This window comes from Macrobrachium nipponense, chromosome 22, assembly GCF_015104395.2.
Source record: "Macrobrachium nipponense isolate FS-2020 chromosome 22, ASM1510439v2, whole genome shotgun sequence".
Classification (NCBI taxonomy): domain Eukaryota; kingdom Metazoa; phylum Arthropoda; class Malacostraca; order Decapoda; family Palaemonidae; genus Macrobrachium; species Macrobrachium nipponense.
In genome coordinates, this window is record NC_087213.1 from 49,614,070 (window position 1) to 49,629,605 (window position 15,536).

The window sequence follows — 15,536 nt, forward strand, 5'->3', positions numbered from 1 at the left end:
AAGAGATATGACTGTAATTAAATTATTTAGATGCAATGAAATTCATTTATGGTAGTAGTAGTGCGTTGCTTCTACATGTGTGGGTGTGTGTTTTATGCTCTTGTCGCTTTAAATCAGTATTAACATCCACATTCACGTACAGACTTTTTTTTGTTTTTGCTTATGAAATGCCACTGTCATATAAAAGAGAGAGACTGTTTATAAAGTGTTTGCCTTTATTAACAATTGCCTAGATGTGCCTCTTTTCTCGTGATGGGAATTTTATGGGTTTTTTTTACCTTCAATGATGATTATATATTATTGTTCATCACACATTTCTGTTCGGTTTTTGCTGATTACAAGTAAGTAAAACCCCTTGTTTGACAAAGCGAACCTGATTTCACAACAACAACGGCCACCTCTATGTTCTTAAATAGTATATATTGTCCTGTAAACTTGTTGGTGGCAACGAATAGTTGAACATCAATTATGAAACCTCTGCTTTTGTAATTGCTGTTAATTACAAGGTTAGAAATGAATTGAATAATTTATCAGAAAAGTACCTTTGTATTATATTTTCTTCTATTAAGTTTTATTTGTATCTAAAGAAAAGATATTGTATGCAACTCTCCCCGTTATATTTTCAGAATATCACAAAGACTGTAAAAGTAAGTCGTGAAAGTGAAATAAGGGCAGAAATGTGGCAAATCCCCTTGAAGAATTATAGTACTCCATTCATAATCTCTCGGGGAACATTAATCGTCTCAAGAGATTCTATTTTTATGTTGGTTGAAAAGTTTAAGATCTCATTTATAGCCCTGGATGCGCTGTATCTGTAATCTCTCTCTCTCTCTCTCTCTCTCTCTCTCTCTCCTCTCTCTCTCTCTCTCTTATCTTTCAGGGAATGTCGTCGAGGTTTCTTCCTTGTTTATATTTGTGTGGCATAAAGTATAAAACTTCTAGCACTTTCCTGACTCGTTAACAATGGTATGTTACTACAAAAAATCGTAGTTTTCTTGTGCAATATGAAATTTATTGCATAATATCCGATATGTAATGGGATCAGGAAAATGAGATTCATTCATTTTTATTGATTTATTTTGAAATAAGAAAAGAATTGCGTTGTGGTATATACAAGAAGAAGCAGTTTTGTGAATATGCGAGAGATGGAAGTGTTGTTTGAATTTAATTTGTTTTAACAAGAAGAAACATGTCTGACTGCTATTAGGTTAAAGGAGATTGAACCCAGGAAAAGGAAACTTTTTATGGATATTGTGTGGGTGGCGAAGAGCTTTGCAGTTCTCGTTGAAAAGCAGTCTGTGAATGAAGATCATTTTGAACGTATGGTGAATGCAGAAGCTAAAAGCCTCTTCATGAATGCATATATGAAATGCCTTTGAATGCTAAAAGACAAGCATTTTTCAGTTATGAAAGCTAAAGCAAAATTAAACTTTGGAATCTATGGTAAAGAATATATGTAAAAAAAATAGTGTTCCATGAAAGAAGAAGTGATTGTAAACAAAATGAGTAGAAAGGGTAACTATTTTTTATGAACAAGTGATGAAACCAGTTGCACAATAAACATATTAAATCTAGTGGGCTTTTTAAGAACGGAAATAAACAAGAAAAATCAAGGGCCAAATATTGTTGTTTTGAAAAAGAAATATCCAGCGAAAAAATAAACACCTGGATGTGACTCCGGCGTTACCCAGAAAAAGATATACGCAAGAAAATGAATAAATAGCTGCAGCACCTACGTCATAAGTAAGACTTGAAATATACTTAAAGGAAGACTTGAAGTATAGTTAAAGGAGAAGCACCGACACAATTTCTCCCGTGCGCCTTCTCTGAAAGGGCTTAGCGTCGTTCACGGACACGCAGAGGATGGTGAGGAAGGGTTAGGGCCACACGATCAGTAGATGGAGGAGGCCTCTTTAATTGCCTCGTCTCGCCTGCAGCCTGGTGAACATTCTAGTCATTGTGAGCATCTTACTGAAGAACTCCCCTTGTAGTTCAGTTTGAGGCAATATCTCTTTCATCTCTCTCTCTCTCTCTCTCTCTCTCTCTCTCTCTCTCTCTCTCTCTCTCTCTCTCTCATATTTAAACTTGATTAGTTTACTTTTCCCTTTAAGGTGTGCGATAACAAAGCTTTTCTTTTACTCAGGTAAATTTGACCTATTCTTGTCGTCGTCATTTGCTTCTTCTTCTTGTTCTCTTCTCTATGCACTTTGTACGAAATGAATAAGACTTCGTATTTTCCCTTGTGTGCATCTCCGTTGGAGGCTTCCGGTTCATTGTCTGCATCTTTTGTACTATGAAATCATCTGCCGCCTCCATGCTTGGGAAGGAAGGCTGCATGCAAATAGGCTAATGACAGTGCCTTACAGCGAACTCTCGGGGCTAAGCGCAAGCCACACCAGTTTACGTTAGCTGTTTGTTTTGGAGTTGGAGGAAGACAGTTGTAGAATTTGTACTTACTACGCCACTAGCGTAGAAAATATCCTTCACGGGGCGCACGCAAGGAATATTTCAGTGCATATGTTTTTAGAATACAAAAACAATACGGTAAAAAGTACCATGCATTTTCGCAATTATGTTAACTGCCGTCACTTCGGTATTCTGGCGATCATCATCTCTGTCGTAAGGAATCAGACTACGGCGTCATTAGGACAGACAAGAATATGGCCGACGACATACTGTCAACATTCATCTGACGCAAAGTATCATGAATTAAGGCCCTCTGTATTCTTAGATATATTTCCTCTGAGGACAATCTTTCAATTTCTTTCAGCAAGTAGACGTTTTAGTTTACCTGTCAACATGAATGGCCATTGATCAAGCAAGGACGAAGTTCTACCTTCAACTCGACTACGTTATTGATTATTTATTTATTTTTTTTTTCGTGATAACTAACGTTGCTGTGTATGGCAATAGACAGTTACAGTAATTAAAATCATTCAAGTCTGGGGTCCATGCTCATCTTTTATATCTAGCAAGGATGATTTTTTTAAGCTGATATCCGAAGAAAAATTAGAAGTCTCTCTCTCTCTCTCTCTCTCTCTCTCTCTCTCTCTCTCTCTCTCTCTCTCTCTCTCTCTCACTCTATCGCTTAAATGCAAAAGTTTCGTACCAGTGTTCAGATTTACTCTTTGGGTTTACTGGCTTATAGGCGCCTGATCTTTAGGTACAGTGTCACACCAACATTCGCTTATTGATTTGATGAAACAGTATCATACTGCACTTCTTCAGAAATTAGATATTTGGTCAAATGTACACGATATTTCCGTTATCAAAGGGAACACGGATGTTCATTATCCTAAGAAATATATAAAAAACGTATATTTCTTGACCAGTATCAGATACTTTGACAGAAGCATAAAGTTTAAAGATAATGAAAAGAACTCGTTAAAATACATTGAAGAATAAAGGTTGACTAACCGGTCGTTCATACATTTAGAAATGTTAGTTGTTAATAGAAGGGGGAGAAAGCAAGTAAATGCAGGAACGCCTGCTGTATGTGCTTTACAGATGCATCCCAAAACAGAAAGGAACGCATATAGTGTGGATATAAAGTTTATTACGCTCTTCGAACGTCGCCTGTTTGAGATGGATTCTAGCGGAAAAGTAGAGAAGTTATGCTCTTTTTACGGGCCAAACTTCCTCAAGCATCTCTGACTCCTCGAACATTCAGTCTCATAGGGTGTGTGCACTGAAACAGCAAAGTCAAACTCTGACAACAACGAACGATTTCACCGTGGTTTTGCTGAAGCAAAATTTGTCAAAGCATAATTTAGTTTAATCAATCATATATTTATTTGGATGTGTCATTCCGAAGGTCGACAGCGATTATTTCACGTTGTTGTTTTCTATGAATTTCGATAACATGTGACTGAGACTGCTGAGGTCCATGTCAGTGTCCTTAAATCAAAATAAATGATATTCCGAAATTCATTCTTATAGATAAAGAATTCAGATTAAAAAAAGAAAATGAGATATTAGTTATGCCACATTCACTCTCTCCTTACTTAATAAAGAAAGAACTTTTGGCAAAATTTTTTCAAATATGCCGGAGTTTTCTTACATCTACATAAACGGCCCAGTGGCGAGAGAGAAGGAATATATTTGTGGCCTAATATTCCAAAGTGTTACGTCATAACTGTTTAATGTTAATGAAAAAGAAAGGACCCTTAAAAACATTTCAAACTTAAAGTGACCTTTGATGTATAGTTGACATGGTGTAAAGTGAATAGTGAGTGGTTCATGGATTGCTCTTCAAAACATGAAAGAAAATGTTGGTGCCTTTGTTACGAAATTTCCATTTTAAAAGTAATAAAACCCAGCGTTATTTTATTGCCACTGAATTTCTTAGAACAAACAAAGACAATAACATGGGCTTGAATAAAAGATGTTTAGTTAAAAATGGGTGGAGTGGAGTTTGGTTTTAATTGTTCTTCTTAGTGGTGACTATTATGAAGTTCAGAGCCTTTGTCCCGGTGTTTTTCCGGGATAACTTTTTTTTCAGTGAATCCGACAAAGATATTACTTAGCCATAGTATGCTTTACATTCCTACCTAATTTTCGGCAGCATTCTTTATTACTTATATAATAAAAGTTCATTCATGAGAGTAAATTATAGCAGCCGAAGCCAGTGGCGGAACACTACAATGTATGGGTTCAAAGTTATACGTGACGTATACACATGACGACGACCGACTCCTCCCACAAGATGATGATGACAAACCGCTGTCTCTGAAATTCTGAATGAATATGTACCTTGTCAAGGCTTCAAGAATGGCGGGCAATGATAAGTCATTCCCCGTGGTTGCAGGACAGCTTTTGTGATTCGACTTGCACAATTGTTTTGAAGTGAGGAGGCCCGTGACAAACCCTTTTTGGGTAAGAAGTACAGCCGGACATCCAAGGCTGCCAGGTTTTCGTCATTTGTTGACTTCCATAAGGTGCAGAAAGATGTATGCTCTATTTATTACAGTGATCGTCACTGTCATATTAAGAAATCTATCAAAGGAATTTCGACGAATGCCAAAGTTTTCTTTACTTTGTTAATAGATTTTTAATTATATAATTTTTCAATGGAGAAATAGTGATAGAAACTAATTTCTCGGATTACATATGGAAACCCTTTACTTCAAGGATTCTAGCACTCGACCTCATGGCATAAATCGTATATACTACTACTACAACTACGACTACTACAAAATGTAAACAAGGAGTATTGTTTGCATTTCATTGTTGCCAGATAGACTTTTTCACGAATAGCCAATCATCCATCGAGAAGGAGGGAAGTTAATGACATCATAAGTTACGGTATTATATCTTCTTGCTGGCGATGTCTACATGAAGTCGGTGTTACTCTTATAATTACCAGAATTATGCAACTTTCGCAATACAGAATACAGTAAAAAATTAGGAAGGGATATAAGATGCCTTGTGGCAAAGTGTCATCTTTGTCAGGTACGTTGATAAAATTTTATTCCGGAAAAACACCGGGACACAGCTTTGATTTTCATAGCAGTACAAACCTTTAAGCTGAAATGGGCCACCTATGGCAGGAGGTAGACGTAAGGCGGCGATTCCTTTATTAGGTAGGGAAAAGTTTAAGTTTTTGTTGACTCTCTCTCTCTCTCTCTCTCTCTCTCTCTCTCTCTCTCTCTCTCGCGTTGTTAGCCATTGCTAGCTTGCTTCCGTGCCCTAACACCCCAGGGGAAGACTGCGTGATGGGGGCATATTCACGTTCAACAACTGTACCATCTTATATATATATATATATATAATATATATATATATATATATATATATATATATAATATATATATATATATATATCCCATGCCAGGACTGTGACCAATCTTACATCGGATTCACAGGTAAATCACTTCCCCAGAGATTAATACAACACAAACGGTCAGTTAGGTATGGACAACAGAACTCGGCTATTTTCAACCATATAAATGAACATAACCATAGAATAAACTGGAATATGTCACGTGTAATTTATAGCAGCAACTGCCGGTACAAGAGTCAAATGATGGAATCGGCCTTAATAAAAGAGAAGCAGGTAATGAACATCTCAAAAGGGAATTGGATATCAGATATCGTCGACGCAGTGTTCATTCAACCAACGCTTAAGAAGATTAAAGGAAGATTATCAGCGGGGGTGACCTAAATTGGCTTACTTGTGGACGAATCTCTTGGTATAAATACCACCTTTTCTGTAAACTTTTCTCATTCATATACCTGAAGAGAGAGACAGCAGTCTCTGAAATATAGTACTTTTCTCTCTACATTTTGGTGTTTTTATGGGCTCCTTTTATTAGATGGAATTCTGTTGTTACAAAACATTTTTACCAGTCATATATATATATATATATATATATATATATATATATATATATATATATAATATATACATATAATAAAAGGAGCCCATAAAAACACCAAAATATAGAGAGAAAAGTACTATATTTAGAGACTGCTGTCTCCCTCTTCAGGTAGATGAATGGTTGAAAATAGCTGAGCTACTTTCAACCATATAAATGAACATAACCATAGAATAAACTGGAATTTGTCACGTGCAATTTATAGCAGCAACTACCGGTACAAGAGTCAAATGATGGAATCGGCCTTAATAGAAGAGAGGCTGGGAATGAACATCTCAAAAGGAGCATGGATTTCAGATACGATCGACAAGGTTTTCATTCAACCAACGCTTAAGAAGATTAAAGGAAGATTATCAGCGGGGGTGACCTAAATTGGCTTGCCTATGGATGGACCTCTTGGTATAAACACCACCTTTTCTGTAAACTTTTCTCATTCATCTACCTGAAGAGGTAGACAGCAGTCTCTTAAATATATTACTTTTCTCTCTATATTTTGGTGTTTTTATGGGCTCCTTTTATTAGATGGCATTCTGTTGTAACAGAACATTTTTACCAGTCATATATATATATATATATATATATATATATATATATATATATATATATATATATATATGCATATATAAGAACTGAATTAGGTACTTCTTGCTCAGTCAACTGAAGTGATACATAATGAAATGAAAGAGGGGATGGAAGGAAAATTAACAAAATTAAGTTTGCAATTAGTTATCCGTCAACTTCTCACACACTCACATACATAAACGTAATACACATGCACACTCCCACACATACACACACACATATATATGTATGTATATATATATATATATATATATATATATATATATATATATATATATGTGTGTGTGTGTGTGTGTGTGTGTGTGTGTGTGTGTGTGTGTGTGTGTGTAATTTTTTTGGTTATGCATGTGTGACTTTTATAGTCATAAATATCAAGTCACAAATGCCTCGTAACATCGAATTCAATTCATATTGGGAGTAGCTTACTCCCAAAAGTAATTATAATCGATAGGTGCTATACTCGACCAGTTTTCGACCCCGTGCCTTTTGGACAGCTACAGAGATAGACGCCCGCGTTGTCCATTCGGCTATCAAGAGAGTTGATTTCTACTCTGCTGTACACATCACTGTCAAATTCAGCTTCTGTATTTAAAATCGAAATCACCTCACTTCCACCATGATCGCGGATGGCTTAGTATATAACACCTGTAAAATTTTAATGGATTTGTCACCTCTGTACATGTGACATGTTGACTGTCTCTTTATCTAAATCTGAGTACACAGATATGAAACCTGGCCTTAAAAAATAAATTTATCTACTATAATATTCATATATATATACAATATATATATATACATATACATATAAATAAAGATATATGCCACGATGGAAAAATAAACGAAGAAGGATATGCGAGACCTTTCGACGTTAAACGTCCTTTACTGAGCAGAAACTGACATAAAAGGACGTTTAACGTCGAAAGGTCTCGCAGATCCTCCTTCGTTTATTTTTCCTTCGTGGCATATATCTTTATTTATGGATTTATCACGTTACCTAACTTTCGTGATTCAGCTATACATATATACATATATACTACGTGTATATATATATATATATATATATATATATATATATATAATATATATATATATATATATGTGTGTGTGTGTGTGTGTGTGTGTGTGTGTGTGTGTGTGTGTGTGTGTGTGTGTGCAATTCCTACTGAAGCCAATATTGCTGCTGGCAGACACAATCTTTTTATCAAAACTGACTCAGTATATACGTTTTCTTTTTCTCTTCAGGCAAGCTTTTTATGAATAAGGAAATATTATTCTCGTTTCTGTCCAGTAAATGGAAAGAATCCTAAATAATTTTTCCTTATGCCTGAGAAGCTTGCCTAAAGAGAAAGAAAAGTAAAATAAACTGATTTAAAGTATTGAGAAAAATATAGTATCTGCCATTGCATAAGAGAGCAAATATGCCCAAATAGCATACACACGCACACACATATATATACATACGCACGCACACAGACACAGACACACACATGCACTGACACACACCCACACACACAAATTCAAGATATCATATATCTGGATTTTAGCTTTTCTTTGGTTTTAGTTCCAATATAATATATATTTTCAGTTTGCAGTTAATTTAAGTAGATTTGCAGAAAAACATTTCAAGTTGAATAACATATATAGAACATGTATGGAATCTTTAATTTTCACAACTGCCTGAATGTAATACTGTAGCTGATTTTAGGTTTAATTAACATTTCCTGAATATAATGATGAAAGAGGTGATTACAACTGGTCAAACAGTTATTAATGCAGTAGCAAATTACAAGTTATTGAACTATTTTTTTTATATGCTATGTGCAATTGCATCTTCTTTGATTAGTTTCTGTATGTTGATTTGCATTGAAAGGTTAGCAACCATCATTTATTATCTTCATCTATTCTATATGTTTCACATTAAAGACCAGTCAGATGAGTCAATTGTCTAACCTTGTTCGCCATAACAGCGAACAGGTCTCTTCTTGATGTGGAGTCTCAAAATAATCTCTCTCTCTCTCTCTCTCTCTCTCTCTCTCTCTCTCTCTCTCTCTCTGAATATGCAAAATACATGAAATTTCATGAATCGAATCAACTTGCTAGAATTTATTAAGAGACAAATTTCCAATGTTTAATTCCTCCGGAACTTGAATTTCTAGACCCTCCTAACACACACAATAGCCACATTTGCTCATTTTACAGGTAATACTTCTATTACATGGAGTTTTGATGACTTGTAACTACTATGCTCATGCTCTGTTGCTTTGTGTCTGGGAGGTAATAACGTCCACTCTGGGATTGAGTTTGTGTCGATCTACCTTCTCTGGTTTATACCAACCATCTTTTTAAAGCTTTGATGCGAATAGGAAGAAATTCTTCATACGATAGATCGTGAAGCCGTTGTTAGTTTTTTAATCGGGTTTCTATTATTTCTGTTTTAAGGGAATTATCACGACCCAATTTTGTAAAATAGCTAACCCTCTTAATTCCCACAAAGTTACTATTGTCATGGACCAGGTAAATTCTACGAAGGAAAGTTTCAGTGAATTATATTTTACATGTAATGGTGACAGGTGTCAATAATAAACTGTATATAGTCCACATTTTTCACAATTTTGTTCATATTTACTTACTACGAAAGACGGACCCATATGTGTTTATAACATCCAGCGGTAGGATTCTTGGCTATTTACCTCAAGAAACCTCATTAGAACCCTGTTCGAGAAAGGAGCTACATGAGCGCATACTTTTAAAACCCATCGGTCTTACGTTGACCAGAAGAGTGTATTAGATACATATTCGTTAGTTATCTGCAGTTGGATACAACCTGAAGAGGAGGAAATGGGGGTTAGCATGCTCATCTTAAAATTAGCTGAGAATTGATAGGACACCTTCTTGATCTTCATCTACTCCTTCAATGGAAAAATGCTTGCTGTGAAAATGGTGTGCATATGCATACGTATACTCTGTATTTGCGTGTGAGGGATTGTGAGTTGGTGTTGTATCCCAATGGCTGATTGATACCTTGAAGCATAGACTAATATGAGATGACAGAAACAAATCATCCGATAAGAGAACACCAAAAAGGATAATAAAAGTTATCGTTAAATGAAAAGAAGCTTGTTAATTTTTGTAAATTATAGAGTTCTTTCCGGTTAGTGAAAAAGAAAGTAGAAAGGAGATAAAACAAATACAGGAAGATGAAGCAATAAATGTCATTATGGAAGGTCCGTCAAAGTTATGCGCAGTAAATGCAACGGATGAGAACGGGATTAAATGAGAGGCAACATACTGAATAGGGGAGGCGAATAATTAAGGAGAGTGGTGTAACTGTGACAGCCAAAGTTGCAGTGTTGGGAATAATAGACTATACTTTCCGTCATGGAAATGATATTCAAATATTGAAGGCTAATTATAGTGAATGGTTGAAGATATGAAAATGAGTAGTGCAGTGTAAGTAAAGGCGAATAATTGAGAGGTAAAGAAGTGGGAAGATCTGAAGTGGCAAGAAGTTTAGCCCAGGTGAAAGGTTGGTTTGGTCTCGTGGAGAGAATGGAGGACGATATTTTTCTTAAAATGTGGTTCATTTGGAAATGCTCCGTGAAAGGGGGAGAAGAAGACCTATCAGTATTGGACAGAGGGCGTGGAAAGATGATTAAAGCAGAATGGCCTTGATATCCTGGAGGCAAAAAAATAGAGGTGCAAATTATACGAGTAGGTGTTTGCAAGAGGCAGACCTTTTCAGAGCTCGGTGAAATATTTATATCCGTTACCAAAGTTCAGAGTTACGCATGAACACTCCGATGTGTTATGGTTGGTCTGAATACAAAAGATAATCCCCCGTGCGTGTCTATCGGCTGTACATTGAGTTACACTGGGATTTTCCGGATTGTACGAGCTTGAAATGTTTGAGGCCTTGTTTGCCTTTTCATTACAATGAAGAAAAGATAAATAGATTAATAATGTGTTTGGTAGAAAAATTCCGCATCCTAAAACTTCAAGTTAAAGCCCCGAGGGTTGAGTCATGAGTGGAGCCAATGGGTATCCACAATGGGTATCCACACGTAGGAATTAGAATAGTCATCATTGGAGGTTTTTTAGATTTTGTTACTCCCTTCGGGTTAGTATAGAATGCTTGTGATATTATGCAATAAACAACTACAATTCTGCAATTGTTAACCTCTTTGTGGATAGGAACTTTCCAGTCTTTGCATGGGTATTTTACAACTTTGTCTTTCACTTGATGAGGCGGACACCTTATACGGTCCTCTTAAACCTTCAACATAGACGAGAAATGAGGAACAGTGTGTTCAACTAGTTTCCTACTAACAGAGAAGCTGCTTTTTAATGTTTTTGTATTTGTATACACGTTAAGCCATTTTGATTCGAAAAAGTATTTCTAATAGATGAGCTTGGGTATTTGGCATTAGCTCAGGAATTGTTGCAAAGGTTGTGTCTCGTTTTTCCGGAAAATGAACCATTTGCGTCTCTTCAAGAGCTTACTCCTCGACATACCCCCAATGCTTTCGGAATACCGTCTATGCATTATAATAATTTAATACACGTGTTACTCTGGATACATGCAAGCCAGTCAAGATCAAAAAGGCCTTTTCCACTTGGATGTGATGGTTCCAGCATGCTTAACTTACGGTATTGTGCAAGTATTTTGGATGAGTTGACAGCCCCACACCTTTACCAATGTATAATTAAGGACCTTTTGTGCTCCGATATCATCACCTGCCATTTCTCGGCGGTCACCTAAATGAATGCTGATCAAACTCAGTGTTGCTTCAATTTACTGACTGTAAGACCATTGGTACAGGAGTTGTATGAAAATTATATATATATATATATATATATATAATATATATATATAATATATATATATATATATATATATATATATATATCTATATATATATATATATATATATAGATATATATAGATATATATATATATATATATATATATATGTGTGTGTGTGTGTGTGTGTGTGTGTGTATATATCACAACACACACACATACACACACACACACCACACACACACACACACACACACACACATATATATATCTATATATATATATATATATATATATATATATATAATATATATCATATATATCAATTCAAGCTACAAATGTCCTTTAATATCTAAATTCACTTTACCTCCCAAATGATATATTTTCATATATGTACCGAAGGGGAATTTTTTAATTGATAATAATTTCGTCCCCCCATGGGATCGAACCACCGTCCAAGTGGACGGGGACGAAATCAGAACAGTCAGTGACGCTATCCAATCAGCCAACAGAGACGCTGATATTAAAGGACATTTGTAGCTTGAATTGATATATAAATGGATCACGGTTGATGTATAATTATTCATATATATATATATATATATATATATAATCTTATAAATATATATATCTATATATATATATATCTATTCGTATAATGTATGCATGTATGCAATAATTTCACCACAGTATGCTATTTATTATTGTCATGCTACTCACTTTCTAATATTGACATCTCTAGCCAAATGCGCGTTGGTTCATTGTGATGATGGCGGTAGGAGCGGTCATAAACGCCATGTATATAACCGAAACGAATAGTATAATATCTGTGATGCGTACAGTGCAGAGCAATTTGCAACTGGTTGTTTGGGTCTGCGGGTTTAAAGAGGATAGACCCACGCATAATTTGAGAGGGAGAGAGAGAAAGAAAGAGAGAGAGAGAGAAAGGGAAAAAGAGAGATTTTACCTTGAGCAGATATAAAGAGGTCTGTTAATAGAGAATGAGGAAGAGAAGAAAGGAAAACTGAGAGAGAGAGAGAGAGAGAGAGAGAGAGAGAGAGAGAGAGAGAGAGAGAGAGAGAGAGAGTTTTACCTTGAACAGATAAAAAGAGGTCTGCTAATAGAGAATGAGGAAGAGAAGGAAGGAAAACAGAGAGAGAGAGAGAGAGAATTCTCTTGAATAGACAGAAGACTTGTAAGTACACAATGAGGAAGAAAAGAGGAGCACTTCGAAGAGAAAGAGAGAGGAAGAGAGACCCTTTCACACTCTTCCATTAAAAGTCCGGAGGGTCAATTGAATTTCTAGTAGCAGGAGACCCTAACCACCTTTTCTTGTTCATTAACCGCCCCGCAAGGGGAAGCAGGTTGTATTTGTCTTTATTCCCCAAAAATTTATATTATCTCTTTGTGTCTTCCCCTCCTGGAACGACAAATTGATTATCTCAGTTTGTTTTAAAGTGCTGGCGCAGGACCGGTCTCCCAGTCGCTTATCCCGCTGGAGCGGTTCTTGGGAGCTTTCCACGGTTACTGTATCGGACTGCAGTGATATTAATTATAACAACGACATGTGAATATGACGATGTGTTTCCTCTTTTTAATGGACCATTTGTGATCTCACGCTGGTCAAAAGAGGTGCATTAAACCATTAGATTATTTCAGTAGTGTTCTCCTCAAGAATCACTGTTTTCGCTGGTAAAAACAAGAGGACGGTTTGGATTTATGTTTCATATGGATTCTTTCGATGACTTAAAATCAAGTTCTTTTTTCCAAATTCAATTTTGTTTAGATTTTTTTTTCTTCAAAGATGTGGCAAAGGATGAATGAGGACCCTCCAAGTGCCAGTAAAGAGTGGGTTCCGGGTCTTTTCATTAATTTCGTTGCCTTCTAATCTTCAATATTAGTCGCGAAAGACTTTTAATTGCGCTATTAACTTGAGTGATATACCATGATACTAAATACGCAAATATACAATATGGGCAAATGCTATTTGTGACACCTATACCACTATATACGACGCAGACTATTGACTATTGAACAAAGGACGGTGTTTCTTCTCTGATTACCCGAATGGGTAATCAGGCTGAGTTAGAGCAAGAAGTTGCTGCTCTTGGTTGTGGTGGTCACTTCTAGTTCACTGATACTTTACAGTCAGGATTTTTCCGTTTTTTTGTTTTTTTTTTTTTTTGTTAAGGATCACGTGATTTAGAGCGGGAGTATTCACATTGATATTGCAACACCCCTTTAATTTGAATCTCGCAAAATCCTGTTATGGAGAGGTCAAAAGGACAGGGAGTCCATCACTTTTTCTAGATGTGGTGAAAGGCTGAAAACGAATGTTGGAGGAATCATCTTTTTGGAATGTAAGTTGATGAAAAAAAAAATACCTGATGAAATTTATTAAAGATCCATGGCCCGAACTCGAAACTATCGGAATTTCAAGGAAATATTGAGGAAACCCTCCTATATTATAGTTTCACTCCTGTTAATGGGGCAGTTAATGGCATTTTGGGCCACCGGGAAATAGTGATGAAATTTCTTTTTTTTTCTGTCTACATTCTATTTATTCTATCAACTTTATTACACTGTTAGTTTCGTTTATAATCCGGCCATGAGATATATAAACAAAGAAGATTGTACGTACAAAACGTATGTGAGAAGAAAATTGGAATGCAGATATTTATTGACCTTTATTAATTTTGTTGTAAAAAAAAAAAAAGCTTTTGAGTAAAGACTTTATTAAATTTCTAATATCCTTTGTAAGTGAATTTTTTACTTGGTCTAAGTGCAGAGGTTATTTTAGTCAATCTTGATTTTCCATAGCCGTTTGTTCAGTTATTTCTCATCTAATCATACGGACAATACATTCTTCTTCTTTTTTTATCCACTTTTGCTTCCTACTGCCGGACTGATGTTGCATATTTCTGGTGCTGTTTTGTCTTTAGGGTAATGGAACTTGCGAAATGAGAATCCTATTCTGTAAAACCACATTCCGTAAGAAAGAAAAAAAGAAAAAAAAGGAACTAATTTAGAATAAAATGAAGAATCAGTCGTCCGTTCCGGTACCTGGTATATTGGCTCTCCAGAATGCCTTTTGTCTGCACGATTCATGAGTAGCTCTCCGTGACCAAATTTCGAGTTTCGATTACTGTAACATTTCCACGTGTAACCCATTATGATTTTATATTTTTTTTCGTAACTTGATATCAAAATACGTAATTCCAGAGATATCAAACGTATTCTTAGAATAAAATGAGTATCAACGAACGCCTGTATCAAATGAACATGATTATATTCTTGTAGTGTTATAGATGCATATAAAAATTTTAAATTATGTATTATGTTTGTGGTTCCTTTCAAGAGCAACTGATCTGAGTTACGGTAATTTAAGGCCAAGAATAACTTAAGAAACCATAATACAAATGGAAAAAATTAAAGATTACGGCTTAGGGTCGGTTTCAGAGTGAAGGAAGTTAGGTAAACTCAGAGGTTTAACGGGCTACATAATTATATTCCTTTAAATGAACTCAATGCAGCGAGATCGGCTCGCTGCTGTTGACTAGTGTGGACCGATACTACTTGATCTCGGTAAAATTAAACACAGCGGAAGTACGAAGTACGCTGAATTTCCAGTCACGTTACAACAACGAGGCACATAGTAGGGCATCTGCAAGCAATTGTTATGACGACATCAATAAAATGGCTACAAACACGTGGAGGGGATCGGAAAATGCTTTGAAGACTAAACACGATCCCCTTCGCGGGAGTTACGTTACTCA